This window comes from Phyllobates terribilis, unplaced genomic scaffold, assembly GCF_046119375.1.
Source record: "Phyllobates terribilis strain yellow unplaced genomic scaffold, ASM4611937v1 Scaffold_9__5_contigs__length_417890890, whole genome shotgun sequence".
Taxonomy (NCBI): Eukaryota; Metazoa; Chordata; class Amphibia; order Anura; family Dendrobatidae; genus Phyllobates; species Phyllobates terribilis.
The window spans coordinates 155,102,352-155,122,813 of record NW_027362769.1 but is presented as its reverse complement, the minus strand read 5'-3'; positions in this window follow the sequence as shown (position 1 = coordinate 155,122,813).

Genomic DNA, 20,462 nt, shown 5'->3' with positions numbered 1-20,462 from the left:
GTCCTAACATCTGAGGACACCTCCCCGGATGCAGACTGGGAAACGGAAAGGCAACTGCAGTACAAGAAGGTACAGGAGAGTGTGGAGAGGAGCCTGGCCCAGGTGAGAGAAAGGCAAGAAAGACTCTTCAACCAACATGCCCCTGCTGGTCCCCTAGAACCTGGTGAGCAGGTCCTGAAGTGAAAGAGAAGGCTACATAAGTTGGACGACTAGTGGGAAAGGGAACCCTACACCGTACTGCAGTCTGATCACGACAACCCGAAGGTGTGCGTGATCACCAAGGATGGAGGAGAAACCACTAGTACGGTCTACAGAGACCATCTAAAAAGGTGCCCCGAGCAACTCCGTAGTGCAGAAGAGGATCAAAGTGACCTTGAACCCGCAGAGGATAAGGAAGAAATGATCAGCACCGTTCTCGGAGAGTTCCCTCAGTCCTGGACTCGAATAAACGATGCCATAGTGGTACCCGTCCTGCATTTCCTGCAACCGGCTCAGCAACAACCTACACCAGAGACGGAAGGTGAAGAAGAGCAAGCAGTTCCAGAGGCAGAAGAGCCTGTACCAGCAGCCCAGGAGAGTCATCCCTCTGCTGACAGTGAGCCTGCCATGCCTGCGGTGAGCCAAAGGACCCGCAGACAGCTGCCTGCCCTACCTGTACACCCAGCTGGTAGCTGTACCCCTAACGCTAGTGGGGAAAGCCAGGTTGGTCCACCACCAGACAGTGGGTTAAGGAGGTCAACCAGGAGCACAAAGGGACAGATACCCGCTCGCTGGAGAATATATAGATTGCACTAGAACTGTAAATAACCATGTTGCCAAATGTTGAAATGTTTGCCAAGTTACCTGCATGATTATTAATAGTGTATTTCAGTTTCTTGCAGTTACCGTACGGACTCAAAGGTTATGGACTTTTAATAACCGGGACTTTGCATGGACTGCGTTCGGAGCTTGACCAAGGAATGAACTAAGACTGTAAAAGACTTGGGGTAGGACAGACCCCCACCTGGTTAAGGCTCCCCGTTGTGTTGGTGATATGGACACCCGGTCACAGACCACACTGTGACCTTAAGAACTCAACCTGTGCGTCGTCTGTCTATTAATGTTTTATGGTCATGCATATTATCTTTGTTTATTGTTTAGTCCCGGAGTACTAAATTTTACTAGGGGGGAATGTGTCACCCTGGCCTGGATGCCACAAATATAATAAAGCTGTGTCTGAGAGCAAGGGGGAGGTTCTCTAGTCAGGGGAACATTAGCATGCAATACCTCCTGTCTCAGGCCAGTAGGGGGATCAGGCTGCCCCTATAAAAGCTGGAACTGGGGGCAGGGTTAGAGAGAACTGGACGACCTGTCTCAGGATTGAGAAGTGTCCCAGAGCAGAGAGGGACAGTTGTATTGCACCCTAAGAGGAAGTGTGGAAGTAGGAGAGCCACAAGCCAAAGACAAGAGGCGAAGTGAGCCTGTCTTGGCAGACAAAGAACTCAATTTACCAGACTTTAGTGTCTGAGGCTGGGAGGATTCCACATCCTACAGCAGATAACCAGTCCGCAGGGGACTGTATGTTCCTTGGCCTAAGAAGCCTGGAGGCTCTGCCACAACAGAAGGGACCAGCAAAGCCGTACCAGGCCGGGAGCAGAAAGGAACCCACGTTGCAGGCCATACAGGCGAGAATACACGGAGAGCTCGGAAACGTGGGCTGTTACTCTATAAGGAGGAGATAGCCAGAAGGAGCGCAGAAAGCACGGTAGGCCTACACCCTCACCCTGACAAGGGCCAATTTCCCAATTGCTCTCAGACATCCAGGTCCCCTCCTAGCCGGGACTGTTTGTGGGTCAGTTTACCTGTTCTAGTAAAGACCCTGGACTTCAACCTGTTGTCTGTGTGCTCCTTGCTCCTCCAGCACTAACGGTACTGGGACGCCCTACACCATCACCCCCATCTTCCATTATACTGCCCTAGGGCCGCACTCTTCCCGTGGGGAGTCACACCAACCCAGCTGCATACATCATCAGCCCCAGCGGTCTGCCTGGCAGCGGCGGTCCGCACTGACCGCGATCCACGGGTGGCGTAGTCGGACATACCACCAGCGCATTGCAGACTACCACCGGTCTGACCACCACGAGCCACGGAACCAGGGTGCCACCACTACCCCCATCGTTTCCCTATTGCCCGGATCCGAGTGCCCCACGGCCCAGGGGGCGAGTCATGTACACAGTGACTGCACCAGCAGAACAGTGAGTGCAGCTCTGGAGTATAATACAGGATGTAACTCACGATCAGTAATGTAATGTGTGTACACAGTGACTGCACCAGCAGAACAGTGAGTACAGCTCTGAAGTATAATAACAGATGTAATTCAGGATCAGTAATGTAATGTATGTACACAGTGACTGCACCAGCAGAATAGTGAGTGATGCTCTGGAGAATAATACAGGATGTAACTCAGGATCAGTACGGTATAAGTAATGTAATGTATGTACACAGTGACTGCACCAGCAGAATAGTGAGTGCAGCTCTGGAGTATAATACAGGATGCAACTCAGGATTAGTACAGGATCAGTAATGTAATGTATATACACAGTTACTGTACCAGTAGGATAGTGAGTGCAGCTCTGGAGTATAATACAGGATGTAACGCAGGATTAGTACAGGATCAGTAATGTAAGGTATGTACACAATGATTGCACCAGCAGGAGAGAGAGTGAAGCTCTCGAGCATAATACAGGATGCAATTCAGGATCAGTACAGGATAAGTAATGTCATGTATGTACACAGTGACTGCACCAGCAGAATAGTGAGTGCAGCTCTGGAATATAATACAGGATAGAACTCAGGATCAGTACAGGATAAGTAATGTAATGTATGTACACAGTGACTGCACCAGCAGAATAGTGAGTGATGCTCTGGAGTATAATACAGGATGTAACTCAGGATCAGTACGGTATAAGTAATGTAATGTATGTACACAGTGACTGCACCAGCAGAATAGTGAGTGCAGCTCTGGAGTATAATACAGGATGCAACTCAGGATCAGTACAGGATCAGTAATGTAATGTATATACACAGTTACTGTACCAGTAGGATAGTAAGTGCAGCTCTGGAGTATAATACAGGATGTAACGCAGGATTAGTACAGGATCAGTAATGTAAGGTATGTACACAATGATTGCACCAGCAGGAGAGAGAGTGAAGCTCTGGAGCATAATACAGGATGCAACTCAGGATCAGTACAGGATAAGTAATGTCATGTATGTACACAGTGACTGCACCAGCAGAATAGTGAGTGCAGCTCTGGAATATAATACAGGATATAACTCAGGATCAGTACAGGATAAGTAATGTAATGTATGTACACAGTGACTGCACCAGCAGAATAGTGAGTGTAGCTCTGGAGTATAATACAGGATGTAACTCAGGATCAGTACAGTATCAGTAATGTAATGTATGTACACAGTGACTGCACCAGCAGAATAGTGAGTGCAGCTCTGGAGTATAATACAAGATTGAACTCAGGATCAGTATAGGATAAGTAATGTAATGTATGTACACACTATTCTGCTGGTGCAGTCACTGAGTGCAGCTCTGGAGTATAATACAGGATGTAACTCAGGATCAGTAATGTAATGTATGTACACAGTGACTGCACCAGCAGAATAGTGAGTGCAGCTCTGGAGTATAATACAGGATGTAACTCAGGATCAGTACAGGATCAGTAATGTAATGTATGTACACCATCACTGCACCAGCAGGATAGTGAGTGCAGCTCTGGAGTATGATACAGGATGTAAATCAGGATCAATACAGGATCAGTAATGTAATGTATATACACAGTGACTGCACCAGCGGGAGAGTGAGTGCAGCTCTGGATTATAATGCAGGATGTAACTCAGGATCAGTACAGAATAAATAATGTAATGTATGTACACAGTGACTTCTCCACCAGCAGAATAATGAGTGCAGCTCTGGGGTATAATACAGGATGCAACTCAGGATCATTACAGGATGAGTAATGTAATGTGTGTACACAGTGACTGCACCAGCAGAATAGTGAGTGCAGCTCTGGAATATAATACAGGATGCAACTCAGGATCTGTACAGGATCAGTAATGTAATGTATGTACACAGTGACTGCACCAGCAGAATAGTGAGTGCAGCTCTGGAGTATAATACAGGATGTAACTCAGGATCAGTACAGGATCAGTAATGTAATGTAATGTATATACACAGTTACTGTTGCTCACTGTGGTGATTGTGGGTGTGATGGCTGCAGATCCTGCTATGTGCTCCTGGGAACAAACTCCTCTCCACCTGGGGACCTGCTCTCTCTCCTACCCAGGGAGGGAGTGGGATTCTTGGGATGAGTGATGGAGCCAAGTCCCAGGCTTCTGCAGGAGAAACCAACAACTGACCTGCACATTGGAGGACTCGGGGGTGAGACGCTCCACCAGGAGTCGCAGCAATGTGGCTCCTACTCCCCCCGGGACTGTGGAGACTCCTAGAAGCCGCAAGGCTTCCAGCTTGGAGGTAAAGCCTGACAGCGTGCATGATGGCGCTCCTTCCGGAGGAAAGCTGAGTGCTCACGGAGGTGAGGCCGACCTCACTGAGGAATGTTGAGGGCTGCATAGTCCCCGGGAGTCTGTGTCCACCTATGCCTCCCGGGTCATGATCCACCTCCGTGAGTATGAAGATGCAAGGAAGCTCGTCAGAAGGCTTCGTGAGGAGCTGCGCGGACAAGCGCCAAAGCTGCAGGAGCCTCCAAATCGAGGAAGGCTAAACTCCAGGCAGAGGTAAAGAGGCTCACCAGTGAGATTAATGTGCTTGAACTTAGGAAAGCTACAGTACCATCAGAGAGCAGAGTGGTCCTTTTAAGGAAAAACTAATTACTGAAGACCGCGTCAGAGAAATGGCTGATAACAGACAACAAAGGCAGATGGGGCTGCAGCCTGGGAGCCAGGTGGATGATGAGGGTGATGATGACCAGCAGAAAGCCCCACCTGGCAGCCTGCAAAGTCACCCGCAGGCTATGTGCAGCGAGCTCCCTGCAGGACAGGCGACAATGATATCTGATCGCAGTTCTGCCGGCTCTGGGGAGGACAGTGGCCAGGGAGGGGCGCTAATGGCCGAGATAAAGCTCCTGGAGTCCCCAGTGTGCCTCCAAAACTTCCATCTTGGTGAAGATCTACCAGAAGAGGCACATGGGGGCCTCAAAAAGGCTAAGAATATCAAGCCAAAGCTGCAGGAAGTGGTAAGCTATGTATATGCCCCCCTCCCTGTACCCCCTGAGTTGGCGGCAGGCTCAGGCCGCTGTATAAGCCCCGTTGCCTAACCCAGGCCGGGTTCTGCTGTGGATCCGGTGCAAAGGTGCGGGGAGATTACACAGCGTGGTAGTGAGGCGCAGAGCTCCGTCTCTGCTTGTAGTAGTGGGGACGCAGCAGAAGGTGCATCAGCCGAGAGGCTGGACAGTGAGGGCGGCCCGGAGGTGGGCATTCGGTCAGGCCACGATGCTATGGTGCGCTCCTCAGTGGGAGGGAGGAGCAGCCCGGTGTCGGGGGCAGCTCCAGTAGCCTCGGCGCCTCTGAATGCTGTGGCCACTGATCACTTAGTTGAGAAGAAGCGTCAGTGTGAGGGGGCTGTTGGGGCTGAGCGTTCCAGTCCTCCCATGAAAGTGCTATTTTGTGTTGGCGTCGCTGGTCCGGAGGATCCTGATGCTAAAGATCAGCAGCGCCTCACAGCGGCTAAAGATCAGCGGCGCATTATACCGTATGCCAAACATAAATTACAGTCTGATGATGTGGAGGGCACACATAAGACCAGGGGTGAGGTTGCCTCCAGTTCTATGGCGGTGACTGAGCCCCTTGTGCCTGATGATGCTGAGGTCAAAATGTCATCCACCATTGTTACTGGTCCAGCAGGAATGAATGTGGTGGTGGGTGTGAATGAGGCCAATTCATTGTCTAGTGGTGTGGTTGCTGGTTTGGTGGAGGGTGAGATGGAGGTGGGTAATGGTGATGCTGTTGGGGCTGATGTAGTCACTGGTCCGGTTGCCCCCCCGGTGGTGGCAGCACCTGTCCAGAGTTATGCTAGTGTCACCTCCGGGGCAAATAGGGCATCCTCCTCCTCCTCGTCTCCGGGCTTGGGGACGGCATCTTGCAACGGCGCCTTCTGGATGCTCTAAAGAAGGGGGAGAGATCACTAATGATAGAGGGTCGAGAGGTTTATCTATCCTTCTGGATAGAGAGGCATGGCCTCGGGGCCTTCCGAGAGCAAAAAGGGGGGATACAGTGTGGTCTCTCCCAACAGCCGGGCTAGGCAGTGTGTGTAGGAATGTGGTCCGTCTTCGGTGGAGGGGCGGTGATGCATGTGTAGCACCCCTGGAGTGTGGATCAGGACTCGGTAGGCTGCATGCACCACACACACCCCATTTCCGAGGGACAGTTCAACGGTGCTCCCACGAGACAGGAGTGCAGGCACGACAGAATCTGTCCCTGGCTGGAGTGGGGAGGGGAAAGTCCACCCAGTGGTGTAGGAGCAGATAGGGGTGGGTCTCTGGGCATAGGTAGGAGCCCATTGGTTGCTAGTCACCTGGGCTCACACATAGAGGGAGGTATAAAAGGTGTGCACCATCTTAGAACAGTGTTCAGTCTGGGTTCAGTTCTGTGAAGAGGAGAAGGCAGGGAGCAGAGCTGCTGCATGGGCTCTGCTCCCTGGGCAGGCCTAGCACAGAGGCTGGAGCCAGAGAGAGAGAGAGAGGAGAAGGAACAGTGGAAAGGAAAGGGAACAGAACAGAAGTAACAAGTGAAAGAGAAAGGCTCAGGAACGAGAAGGAAGAGAGAACCCTAAGGACCCAGGAGACTGCGGGTGACGGGTTGGCAGAACAGGGTACCGGATCCCAAATTGGTGGAAGCAAATCATCTTCAGCCAAGAACCGGAGGTCGTGACCAGCCCTTGGTGCGACCCCTCGCTACACCTTGCTAGGAAGGCATACCATATAGGGTCAGGGACGTGGGCACGTAGCCCTCCCAAGAGAAGGCCCGCGGGAGCTGGACATAAGCTTGGTCACTGGTGGGGCACGAGCCAGAGAAAGGACGGAAAGGAGCTTTGAGACATACTCCAGAAAGACCTGGGAGTTGACCGAGTCCCCTGCCTGGTGGACGCAGCACGGCTCTGGTGGTCACTGCTTCGCGAGAGTGACCTGGAGAATACAAACTGTGAGTAAAGGACATTGGATTGCAACACGTTGTCTGTGACTGCTTGCTCCTCCGGCACTATTGGTATTGGGACTATCGGCACTATCACCCCCACCATCCACGACACTGCCCTGGGGCTGCACTCTCCCCGTGGGGAGTCACACTACCTAAGCTGCATATACCATCAGCCCCAGCGGTCTGCCTTGCAGCAGCGGTCCGCACTGACCGCAATCCACGGGTGGCGTAGTCGGACAATATAACACTAATAAGACTGCCACTGATTTGACCACCCTGGGCACGGACCGGGTCAACGCCACGGAGACTACAACCCCCCAGCGATCTGGCTCCGGGAATTCCCCGCGCACACGTGCACGCCCGCGCCTAGGCCCAGTGGGCGCATCACATGTCCTCCAAGGTCTAAAGTTGTGGAGCTCCTGCTGAGGATGGGCTTCAAGGCGATTGACATCTACGCCTTGATACATCCCTATTCCACGCCGGAGTTTGATGTCAGCTTTGTTCGGCCGGAGGGGCTTGAGCTCTTCTGGACGAATTATGAGTTGGCAAAAAATGAGCCCGGCTGGCGAGTCTTTGCCATTCAGTATCTCGCCAAAACCAGATCAAGAAAGTGACGGTGATGACTCGTAACGAGTCGCTTTCTTGTTATGACATCATGACGTGGCTTGGTCGGTATGGAGAGGTGGTGGAGATGCCAAAAAAAAAACGCGACGAGTTTGGTATCTGGTCAGGGGCCTGGACGTTTATGGTAAAACTTAAGCGTTCAGGTGGTACGGTTGCCCACATTCCATCATCTGCCTTCCTGGGTAGGGATTGTATCCTGGTCTTCTACCAGGGGCAACCGAAGCTCTGTCACAGGTGTGGCGACCCCACACACTTCAGTGCAAACTGCATTGTGCAGAAATGTGCGTTGTGTGGGGGTGTCGGCCATCTTGCTGTCTCTTGTGTGGAGATTAGGTGCTACCTGTGTGGTGAGTTAGGTCACCCATTCAGCCGCTGTCCTCGCTCCTTCGCAAATGCAGTCGAGGCTAGAGGACAAGCGTAAGCTCGGCACCAAAAAGAAGAGAAAGAAGGGAGATAAAACATCTTCTCCCGCTCTGACCAAGGTACCTAAGGAAGGTAAAACTGACTCCCCTCTAGTTGGTCTTTCTAACCGGTTCCAAGCCCTTGATAACATCTCTTCCTCTGAAGAGGAGGCTGAGGGTGAGGTTCCGGCTTCGGCGGAGCTTACAGGGGGCGCCAAGTCTCCTTCTCCTGGGGATGCAAGGTCCTTGGGGGGAGGGACTGGCCCAGAGTTCGAAGATGAGGACGAAAAAAGAAGGAAAAATGTGGGAATGGACACCTTTGTATCGTTAAAGAAGGGGAAGGATTCCTCGTCTGAGGCAGAGGGTAAGGGGAGTGGGAAGAAGAAAGACATCTAACTCAATCACCAATGATGGCGGTACCCACTCCATTGACATTGGCGTCCATTAATGTCGCCAGCATTAAGTCAAATATGGCTAGATTTGCGGCCTTTGATTTTCTCAGCCGGGTTGAAGCTGACATTTTCTTTTTGCAAGAGACTAGGCTGCCAAATATGGCAGAGGTGTTTATCGCTAAGAGGGAGTGGGGACTCGGGCCCTCTTATTGGTCCCTTGCGGCCGAGCCGTATAGCGGAGTGGCGGTCCTTTTTACCGCACCGGTAGAATGCCGACGGGTTATTGAGTTAGAAATGGGGAGGTGCCTGATATTAGATGTCCTCATGAAGGGACAAGAGCTCCGGCTCATTAATATCTATGGTCCCCAATCTAAGTGGGAACGGAAGTGTCTCTTTATGAGGATCAAGCCCTACCTTTTTACGAGTCGGCAGGTCATCTTTGGAGGGGACTTAAACACTGTCACGAGGCCCCGGGATAGAGGAGGTCCCAGAGACAAGCTGACTTATGATAGTGTCGCCCTTAATAGTATAGCTAGTGAGGCTCGACTGGTGGATGTCCACATCCGGCACACCCCAGGCCACCAGGGGTTCACCTATCATAGAGGTTACTGTAGGTCCAGGATAGACAGGTTTTATTTAAAGGAGGAAGCCGTCTCTTCAGCAGTATCTGTTGTTGAGGTGGAGTTCTCCGATCACTGTTTGATTTTGTTTTCCCTGAATGTTACAGAGACCTCCCGGATGGGAAGAGGCTTTTGGAGGCTCAATTCGTCTCTCTTGGAAGAAGCGGAGATAAGACAGTCCTTTGAGGATTTTCTTCAGAGCCAGGTACCCTTACTGGATCTTTGTAGTAGTAAGTCAGAGTGGTGGGAGATGTTCAAGAAAAGGGTGGCGAGATTCTTCCGCCAGCTCTCGAGCCTCAGGAGCCTGGACAGGTATCGCCTGTATCAGGGCCTGAGGAGGAAACTCGAGCATCTTGTCTCAACTGGAGGTAGCCACGAGGAGATCTCCAGAGTGAAATCTTTGCTAATGAGGTGTCAGTATGATAGACACGCATCTTTTGTTTTTGAGAGGGATTATGGGAAGTACCGCTCGCCCGACCCTTACAGAAACTGCAAGATGTCAGTGAATAGTAAAGTTGTTACAGGACTGGTTGACACTGCGGGGTCCCTGAAAAGATCCAGATCAGGGATCCTGGAGGTCGTCAGATCCTTCTACTCGCACCTCTTGGGGAAGAGGGACCTGGATGATGGATGAGATGCCGGCTTTTCTGGCTGAAGCCATCCCCGAATCAGGGGTAGACCCCTCTCTTGGCGTTTTGACAGAGATGATCAGGGAAGAGGAAGTTAAGTTGGCGACTGAAGGGCTTGCCCTAAAGAAATCTCCCGGTCCAGATAGCTTAACATCTGAATTCTATAAGACCTTTAAGGACGCCTTGGTTCCCCTCTTGACTGAGGTATTAAATAAGTGTCTTTCCTCGGGCACTATGCCAAAGTCAATGAGGAGGTCTGCCCTGATCATCTTGTCAAAGGGTAAGGACCCATCTTGCATTGAGAATTGGCATCCCATAGCGCTTCTCAATGCAGACAGGAAGGTTTTGGCAAAGGTGCTGTTTAATCGGCTGGTGAAATTGGTGCCCCGACTCCTTTCGGGAGCCCAGCATTGCTCTGTTCCAGGCCGCAGTACAATTAGTGCTGTACTCTGTGTCTGAGAGGCGGTGGAGCAGGGTAGGGCTGGCCACTGGAAGGGATACATGCTGTCATTGGACCAGGCAAAAGCGTTTGATCGGGTTAATCATGAGTACCTCTGGTCTGTCCTTCTGAGGTATGGCCTGCCGGGGGGGTTTGTTAATTGGCTTAAGACCTTGTACGCTGGGGCAGAGAGTTTCCCGCTTGTGAACGATTGGATTGGCAGCTCTTTTGAGGTTGGATGTGGTGTTCGCCAGGGTTGTCCCTTGAGCCCGCTGCTGTACGTGTTTGCGATTGACCCACTTCTTAGGAGGGTGGAGCATGGACCGTTGGCTGGGATCAGGATGGACCGGTCAGCACCGGAAGCCACTCTGAGAGTGGTGGCGTATGCCGATGATGTCACCGTTTTTGTTTCCTCTGATGGGGAGGCAGAATGGCTGATGTCAGAGGTAAATCGCTACTCGGAGGCTTCCGGGTCTAAGATCAACCGGGATAAGTGTGAGAGTCTCTGGCTGGGAGGAGGAGATCCTGGTTTTGATCTCTCGGACACCCTTCCAGGACCCAAAGTCTCTGCAAAAGTTCTTGGCATCGAATTTGGCCAGGGGGATTACCCCAAGCAAAATTGGGACAGCAGGCTAGAGATCACCACTCAGTAGGTGAACCAATGGAGGGTTGGTCTTTGACCCTAAGGGAAAGGGTAAACCTGATCAAAACTTACCTGCTCCCTTTGCTGATCTATCTGGGCAGTGTATGCATCTTGCCGGAGCCTCTCTGGACTCGGGTCTACAGTTTGTTCTTCCAACTGTTATGGGGGAATAGACTGAACCTGGTCAAGAGGGAGGTTACTTACCGTACGAGGAGACTAGGAGGGTTGGGTATGGTCAACCCTGTGGTATTCCTTGTGAATACCTTCATTAAGATCAATATTGCAAACCTCTGGAAAGAGAGGGCTCCTCCGTGGGTATTCTCCTGTAGGGGATGGTTTCAACCTTTCTTTCAAGAATGGGAGACAGGAGGGCAAGTGAAGGATCTATGCACACCGCATGGACATCTCCCGGCTCCCCTCGAAGTTTTGGGACTTGGCTTGGCACTGCTTCCATGGGAAACTGTGTGTGAGGGACAATCTGAAGTGTAGGAGCTCTGAGGACAGGAACTGTCCTCGGGAGCATTGTGGTACCATGCTGGAAAGCATGGACCACTTCCTACTTCATTGTCACTTTAACACAGAGGTGTACAACAGGGTGGGCGCCTCCATTGGCTGGCCCCGGCTGGCTGGTCTCTTTTATGCGGAATGGGCCTATGGAGCATTCGGGGACCTGGGTGGTCGGGACCGCTGCACCTTATTTCTAGTTAGCACAGTGGTTAGGTATCACAAGTGGAATGCACGGTGCTTATTATCGACGCAACAGAAAATCCTCCCAGTGGACGATGTGTTTAGGACCATACTCGGTGACCTGGTGAAGGTGCGTTCTCTGGAGTATGAGAGACTGGGTACACGAAGGGCCGCTCTCCTCTGGAGGGGCTTTTCTTTTAGTGTGCCCTAGTATGGTCATCTCCTCTCCTGGTGGTTGGTTGCTGCTGACACCATAGATTTTTGTTTTGTTTTGATTAGTAGACAGTGATGTAGGGCTACGGGCACCGAACTTGGGCTTTGTTAGTTGTGGTTATTGTATTGTTTGTTTCTGTATATATTGTATATAAGGATATGGATTTGGGTGTAGGTGTTAGGTTGGGTGGTGGGAAAAGGGGGGTGGTGGGTTCATCTTGTGGGGCTTTGGGACACTGGGTATTTGGGTGAAAAGCTTGCACTGCCTGATCTGGCCTATGGACGTTGGACATGGACTGAGGCATGAGACGCAGGACCTGCTCTCAGGTCAGTGCCGGGGTTGGGACTGGTGGGCTTGAATGTGGGGTGTTTTGTTTCGTCTTGTATATAATTGTATAGTTAGTATTTATTTTATATTAATTAAAAAAAAAAAGCTTGTATATATTTTGTCAGCTATTGTTTATTTTGTTTATGTTTATTTTATTTATTGTTTGTGGTTATTATTTTCTTTGGTAACCGGACCAGAAGTCTGTAATATAAGTAGTTATTATTCTGTATATATGTATAATGTGTGTGTGAGGGGAGAGGGAGCGGCTGGACCAGTTCATTATATTGTTTATTTTGTGGTTGTTAATTTTGTTATGTTTCTGTTATTATTATTGTTATGTTTTTCATTTTTATAATAAAATATCTACAGGATGTAACTCAGGATCAGTAATGTAATGTATGTACACAGTGACTGCACCAGCAGAATAGTGAGTGCAGCTCTGGAGTATAATACAGGATGTAATTCAGGATCAGTACCGGATCAGTAATGTAATGTATGTACACAGTGACTGCACCAGCAGAATAGTGAGTGCAGCTCTGGAGTATAATACAGGATGTAACTCAGGATCAGTAATGTAATGTATGTACACAGTGACTGCACCAGCAGAATAGTGAGCGCAGCTCTGGAGTATAATACAGGAGGTAACTCAGGATCAGTAATGTAATGTATGTACACAGTGACTGCACCAGCAGAATAGTGAGTGCAGCTCTGGAGTATAATACAGGAGGTAACTCAGGATCAGTAATGTAATGTATGTACACAGTGACTGCACCAGCAGAATAGTGAGTGCAGCTCTGGAGTATAATATAGGATGTAACTCAGGATCAGTAATGTAATGCATGTACACAGTGACTGCACCAGCAGAATAGTGAGTGCAGCTGTGGAGTATAATACAGGATGTAACTCAGGATTAGTACAGGATCAGTAATGTAATGTATGTACACAGTGACTGCACCAGCAGAATAGTGAGTGCAGCTCTGGAGTATAATACAGAATGTAACTCAGGATCAGTACAGAATCAGTAATGTAATATATGTACACAGTGAGTGCACCAGCATACTAGTGAGTGCAGCTCTGGAGTATAATACAGGATGTAACTAAGGATCAGTACAGGATCAGTAATGTAATACATGTACACAGTGAGTGCACCAGCAGAATAGTGAGTGCAGCTCTGGAGTATAATACAGGATGTAACTCAGGATCAGTACAGGATCAGTAATGTAATGTATGTACACAGTGACTGCACCAGCAGAATAGTGAGTGCAGCTCTGGAGTATAATACAGGATGTAACTCAGGATCAGTACAGAATCAGTAATGTAATATATGTACACAGTGAGTGCACCAGCAGAATAGTGAGTGCAGCTCTGGAGTATAATACAGGATGTAACTCAGGATCAGTACAGGATCAGTAATGTAATGTATGTACACAGTGACTGCACCAGCAGAATAGTGAGTGCAGCTCTGGAGTATAATACAGGATGTAACTAAGGATCAGTACAGGATCAGTAATGCAATGTATATACACAGTGACTGTACCAGCAGAATAGTGAGTGCAGCTCTGGAGTATAATACAAGATGCAACTCAGGATCAGTACAGGATCAGTAATGTAATGTATGTACACAGTGACACCACCAGCAGAATAGTGAGTGCAGCTCTGGAGTATAATACAGGATGTAACTCAGGATCAGTACAGGATCAGTAATGTAATGTATGCACACAGTGACTCCTCCACCAGCAGAATAGTGAGTGCAGCTCTGGAGTATAATACAGGATGTAACTCAGGATCAGTACAGGATCAGTAATGTAATGTATGTATACAGTGACACCACCAGCAGAATAGTGAGTGCAGCTCTGGAGTGTAATATAGAATCCTACTCAGGATAACAAAAAGATAAATAATAAAATGTGATTACAAAATTTGTCAGCTTTGCATCTAGATAAATTATTTGTATAAACCACTTAATACTGTTCAAAGGTCGATATACATTTTAAAGGGTTTTTTTGAAAAAAAAAAAAAAATGCTGTATACGCTTTATTATTCTCTGTTGTCAGCCATTTGGGTTGACTGAAGTATTCTTCTTCATGCATGATTCGTAAATGACCTTTGCTGTTAGTTCATTGGTATCAAAACTTACATTGCTAAAGTTTTCTTTGATGTGTTATGGGGAGATGATATAAATAGATGGGAATGATCCACTCTATGATAAAGTGAGACATACAGGAATTGCTGTGATAGTAAATTCTGTGGAATGAAATCTATGGCTCATATTATTCAAAGGAACTTGCATATTATTCGTCTATTGTGAGAGAAACATGAGTAACGTGCACAATGTATCAAATCAACATTTACATGCAGAAAATCATAAAATAAGTATAATCCACGTCTCCATTCACATTCATATATCTGCTAACAAAACTTCGGAAGGTAACGTAATAAAACACAATGAGCGTTGACAAATTTTTTGTTCACCGGGGACTTCGATGAGTTTAACTTGGCAAAATGTGGTATTTTCTAGCATTTAAAATTACAGATTTTATTTTTTTACAAAAATCATTTTAAAAAAAAATCATTCCTGGCACCCCAATCTCAGAAAGTCTTTTGTTTCCATAAATATGAAAGAGTTACCTGATAGTCGATAAAGGGGTTTACCAAGTTTTAAAGTGATCCCCCACCCCATCAGTCCTGAGAGCAGGTCCTCGCAAAGCCCTATCTAGAAAGAATGGTGGTTGGGCATGCACACAAACACACCATCCAATCTGTTGGGACTGCTGGCAATCACCACATACAGTCTCATGGAGATGGAATAGAGCGATGGTGTGCATGCTCGACTGCCACTCCATTACAATGAGCCTCTGAAGAAGGATCGAGGGGTCAGCTGTCCTATGGTTGTGTAATAGCTTAAAAACCTGGTCCAACCAAGGCCAGATCTTGCTGGCGCTGGGCTTGTACTGACACATAGTAGCCAATAAGAGCTGCAGTATAGAACATATTTAAGGAACAGAACAGGCTGAACCACTAATGGGCCAGCAGGTGTTTTTCAGTCTCACACTGTTGGCCACCTCACTGCTTCCTAGAGGTGGATCCTTGCCTTGACTCCAGCCATCAACCAAAATGGGTTTCTACCAAACAACAGACTCAAGTTCTTCTTGCTCTAGTGACCACTCTTGCTTTTAGTGTGGCCCTGCCTGCAATTTTTCTCCTTTTTTTGTTACCACTTGTATTAGGTTGCTATTTGCCAGGGTAAAAGACACTCCTTGATGTCAGTCGTGTTGGTCAGTTCCCTTTCCAGATCACTTTCCCTATAAATGTAAACCTTCAAATGGAGCCTGAAGACCCATCTCTTTCGACAAGCCTACAACCTGCAGTAATCACTGCTCCACCAAATTACTGCATGACCTCCTCTACCCTCACCTACTGTATCCTCACCCATCCCTTGTAGATTGTGAGCCCTCGCGGGCAGGGTCCTCGCTCCTCCTGTACCAGTCGCTGTCACATTGTGTTCAAGATTATTGTAATTGTTTTTTGCTATGTATACCCCTTTTTCACATGTAAAGCGTCATGGAATAAATGGCGCTATAATAATAAATGATAATAATAATAATAGATGCAGGTCAACTGTTAGTTTAGTTCCGTCACACACCTGTCAAGGGAATCCCGTGCTCCATTTCCTTCCCCTGGGTCTGCTGCCATTTGCTGTGCTCCACGTTGGGTTTTTCAGGTTGCTCGGAGTGGATCACTGGATCACTGACATCATTTCCCTAGACCTATTTAAGGCTCAATTAGAGACATACCTTTGTCTTGGGATTAGGTGTTGAGCCTTTTTAACTTTAAATGAACTTTTAACTTGTTTCAACAAACTTAATTTTTTTATCCAGGCGGTTGTGCCGGAAACTACCCTCTTTTTTCTCTCTGTCAGCTGCAATCACCAGCAGGTACGGCACCCACTGGTTTCTAATCACAGCAATGGATTCATCTATGTTACCAGCTTGAACAGCTCTAACCCTCTCCCTCTCCACTATCTCCTGTTCCATGTTTGCTTTGCTTCATTTACCTGTGCTTACTGTATTTTCAACGTGCATTCATCCCTGCTGGGTTCCATGCCATGTGTCCTGCTGCTCCTGAGATTCCTGTGTCTGCCAAGTCCTCACTGCACTCATGCCTTCCTGCTCGCTGAATCAACGCCCGGGTCTATGTACCCATTTGGACCTGAGGCTTAGAGGATCCATCTCACTTAGTGAGCCTAACAAGTTCTTATTCCTGATTTCTATGTTACTTTGATCTTGACCATAACCTTGATCTTGTCTTAGTTTCTGAATGTTGCTTCTGTCTCTTTTCTTGGATCTGTTGTCTGGTTCCTTCTGTCCTATTCATGGTTGTCTATCTACATATCATCTTACAACCTGTTGCATCCTGGCTCCTTTCTTGGTATTGACCTTTGTCTTTTTTTCTAGACACGCTACAATTTGGTAACTATTCTGGGGACTGTGATTTGGGAATTTGATAGGGAAAGTCCATACCTCCTTGCAGGTGTGGAAATGTCTTAAGCTTAAGTGAAATGTCTTAAGTTTAAGTGAAATGTCTTAAGCTCTTCAGACACTGAGCCTTGGGTTAAAAATGGGGAGATTCCTTACACTTTGCACCCTGGTCTTGTCAGTGCCAAACTGTTAGTGCCCTTTGTGATCTACTTTTTTTTGGAAAGAGTGTAGTAGAAGGCAATGAACCAACAGGAGAACTCTTGCAAGATGTGCCAGAGATGAGGAGAGATTGCCATCTGCTGGCCAGGTGAAATCAAGCAGAACCAAGTTGTACTAAAAGAGTTGAAGGGGGAGCAAATTCAGATGCCAGACCTGATCAGGTGACCTCCAGGAAAGATTTCCTGGATATAAAAGTCTAGCGCGCCAAGACACAAGGAGATTTGGCGCCAGGCTGCAGAGTAGAGCAGAAAAGCTTCAGGGGTACCGCAGAGCCCAGTGCGACAGGCCTCAGCCAGAGGCCTGCATCGCACAAGAGTCGGACATCGCCTGATAAGCTCTGGACTCCTCACAGAAGTGTCCCGAGTTCTGCGCATGTTAATCAGAGTCAGCACCTGCGCTCTGCACTGAGTAAGTTCCCAGAACCTGACGTTGTCTGTCAAGAGCCGAGGTCTGGATCTCCTTAACCCAAGCCTGAGAGACTACCATCGATAGTCAAGCTGAGAAGAGCTGAGAGAAGACTGCAACAGGAGAGACGCGCCAGCAGTAGCGGAGAAACCACGCTCGTGAACAGGGCCGTCACTTCCAACTTCCACCTACGGTACCAGGGACAGTTGGATTAGGATTTCAGGTTGGGTGGGGGAAGGTTGGTGTGGGGGAAGCTAAACGGGATCTAATAAACTTTATCCGGAAGAGACTTGCGGCCTAGCGGGAAGAACCGGTGACCCCCACTAGGGCCATAGAAAGAGAACTCACGTGGTGTCTCCCACGATTGGGTGCATCACTTCGTTTTTTGCAAAGAACTTGACTGTTATTTACTGATAAACACTTCTTATTGTTATTTTAAGATACTGTTCATTACCCCTGTTACTAACTCCCTTTCTGAATAATTGTCGTTATATCAACCCCTGACTTTTTCCACATTGTGTCTCTGTGCGTTGCATCCCGTAACCTGTGTTAAAAGAGGAGTAACAACAACCATAAACTTTGCATATAAACTTAAATCAGCAATTTGCAGGACGTACAAGAAGCCAAACCTCCACATTTCCATCAGTGCCTTGGACTTTGACTAGAGTGTCAGAGCATACTCTCGATCAGTGATAGTCAAAGATCCCTGATGACCACTGGAGCTCCTAATTGTTGGTCTCCAATTGATCCAACATTTATCACTTATCTAGTAGATACATGACTGTATCTTCATAAAATGATATGGATTAAAAAAAAAAAAATTGAAAGAGAATAATAAGAACTGATAAGCCGTCACTTATCTCACACACCCAGACATGTATGTATACACCTACACATTCGTAAGGCGTCCATCGAAGGCTGCCTTGCCGTTTTACACAAAACGGCATGCCAAAGATGTAAAAACCTTGCCAGTTTCATGAAAAATGACACCAATTAAAGCCTAAATTGCTTGTTTTCTCACAAGGTACATATTTTCATAGCTTTGAAATCAAATAATTGCCGTTTTTATATTAAATACAATAAAACAAAAAGGATGCTGCTTTAGTGGAAGCGCTACAAGCATTCTAATATCATTTTCCCACCATTTAAAGTCACAAAATATGGAAAACAAGTCAAGTATGCAAAGTTCCAGCGAGATAAAGGAACTCCTCTGGATTATTACATCATTTATCTTTGGTGTCAGGAAACTGGATGTGATTTCATTGTTTGATTAAATGCCAGAAACAGCACATTGCTCTTGTCTAACTGATTACATATTTCAGTCCCCTAAAAAGTGCATATATACATATATATATATATATATACTGTATATATATATATATATATATATATATACAATATATATATTTGATAATGGTGTTTGTTTAGGTTTCAAATTCACTGAAAAAGTTGAAAAGTTTATTAAAGGGCTATTATTAACAGCAAAACCTGAACATATATAGTTTTAGTGGGCTTACAAGTAAGAGTGAATGAATTGGAGTCCCTACAGTTTTCCGGCTTGATGCACTCCGAGGACAGGACATGAGGGCGGCAGAGGAGTGTGCAGAGTAGTGAAGATCTATTGAGATTAGTTACATTCATCTTACTCCTTTCCTAACATGAAATATCCTCCTTTAAAAAAATTCTCAGTGATTTCAATGTCTTGATGGTTGCTATCCGAACTCCTTACTTGTGGGGTCTCTTAAGACCTTGATTGGAGGACGTAAGGGTGTAACATGGAGCTGCCGGGCACAAGTGCAAAATTTGTAAAACAAAACACCCCTTGTTGCAAGCGCCATTGTTAATATTGGTGCCACTGCTGGCCCAGTGCTACCTGTGCATCCATGAGGGGTCTGAACGCAGAAGTAATACTTCACCCTTTTTCACTCTTCTTTGGAGCTGCGGGAGCTGTGTGCATGAATTGGTTTGAAATAATAAATCAAAACTATTCAAAGTTACTTCATTTTTTTTTTATTTACCTTGCATTGCAGCAACAAATAAGTTTGCATAGGTGAAAATATACTGTCAACAAAGGTGTGGTGTACAGTGGCATAATTAAAGTCCAATGGTCCCCGATGCAAAATTTGAACTTGGGCCCCGATCTGCATGTTGGTCAGATGTAAAGGTCATTGTAGTGTTCTAGATCCTATAAAGACTTGTGTGCTCACCCCCATGTATTAATGTCCCCTGTCCTGGCCCCTTCCATGAATAATGTCATCATCCTGGGCCCTTCCAGTAATGATATCCCCTATCCTGGGCCCTTCCAGTAACAATTCCTGTTTCCTGGGGCCCATGCTATAACAATGTCCTCGATTCTGGGCCTTTTTTTGATATAATGTCCCCTCATCATGTAATAATGTCCCCCGTCCTGGCTCCTTACTGTTGTAATCTCCTCCATCTTGGTCCCTTCCTGTAATAATGTCCCCAATCCTGGGCACCTTCCAGGAATAATGTCCCCCATCCTGGGCACCTTCCAGTAATAATGCCTCCCTTCCTGGGCACCTTCCAGTAATAATGCTCCCCTTCCTGGGCACCTTCCAGTAATAATGCTCCCCTTCCTGGGCACCTTCCAGTAATAATGATCCCCTTCCTGGGCCCTTCCAGTAACAATGCCTCCCTTTCCAGGGCCCCATGCAAAAACAATGTGGCGCCCCTGAGGGTTCAGTCGCCACAGGGGTATTGCACCTCAGACCGAGGTGTGGTATCTCCTCTCTGAGGTAAGGAAGGAGCACCTCTCAGGACCCCACCACATCACCCAACACTACACCTCTCCCACCTGAGGGGGGCTTTAAGGCACCATAGTGCTGCCCCAGCCGGGATAAGAGGAGATGGGGGGAACCAAAAGATAGGGGGAACCATGTAGTGGGTGAGGGTGGAGGACGCACTTTAGGTTACACCATAAAATTCATATTTAATAAACGGCCATCTTGGACTTATGGTCTTTGATTGTGATCTTCATCACTGAATGTGGCTTTCTGTGTGAACCTGCAGCTGATTGAGGATACACGGTCCTCGTGCTCTGGCCTTGAGGCGAGGAGCGGGCTAGAGTTAACGGCTGTCTCTACCCGGTCAAGGTCCCTACCCAAGAAGGCCTGGAGGGGAGCAGAGGAGGCAAGCTCCACAGGCAAAAGGATCCCAGGGGG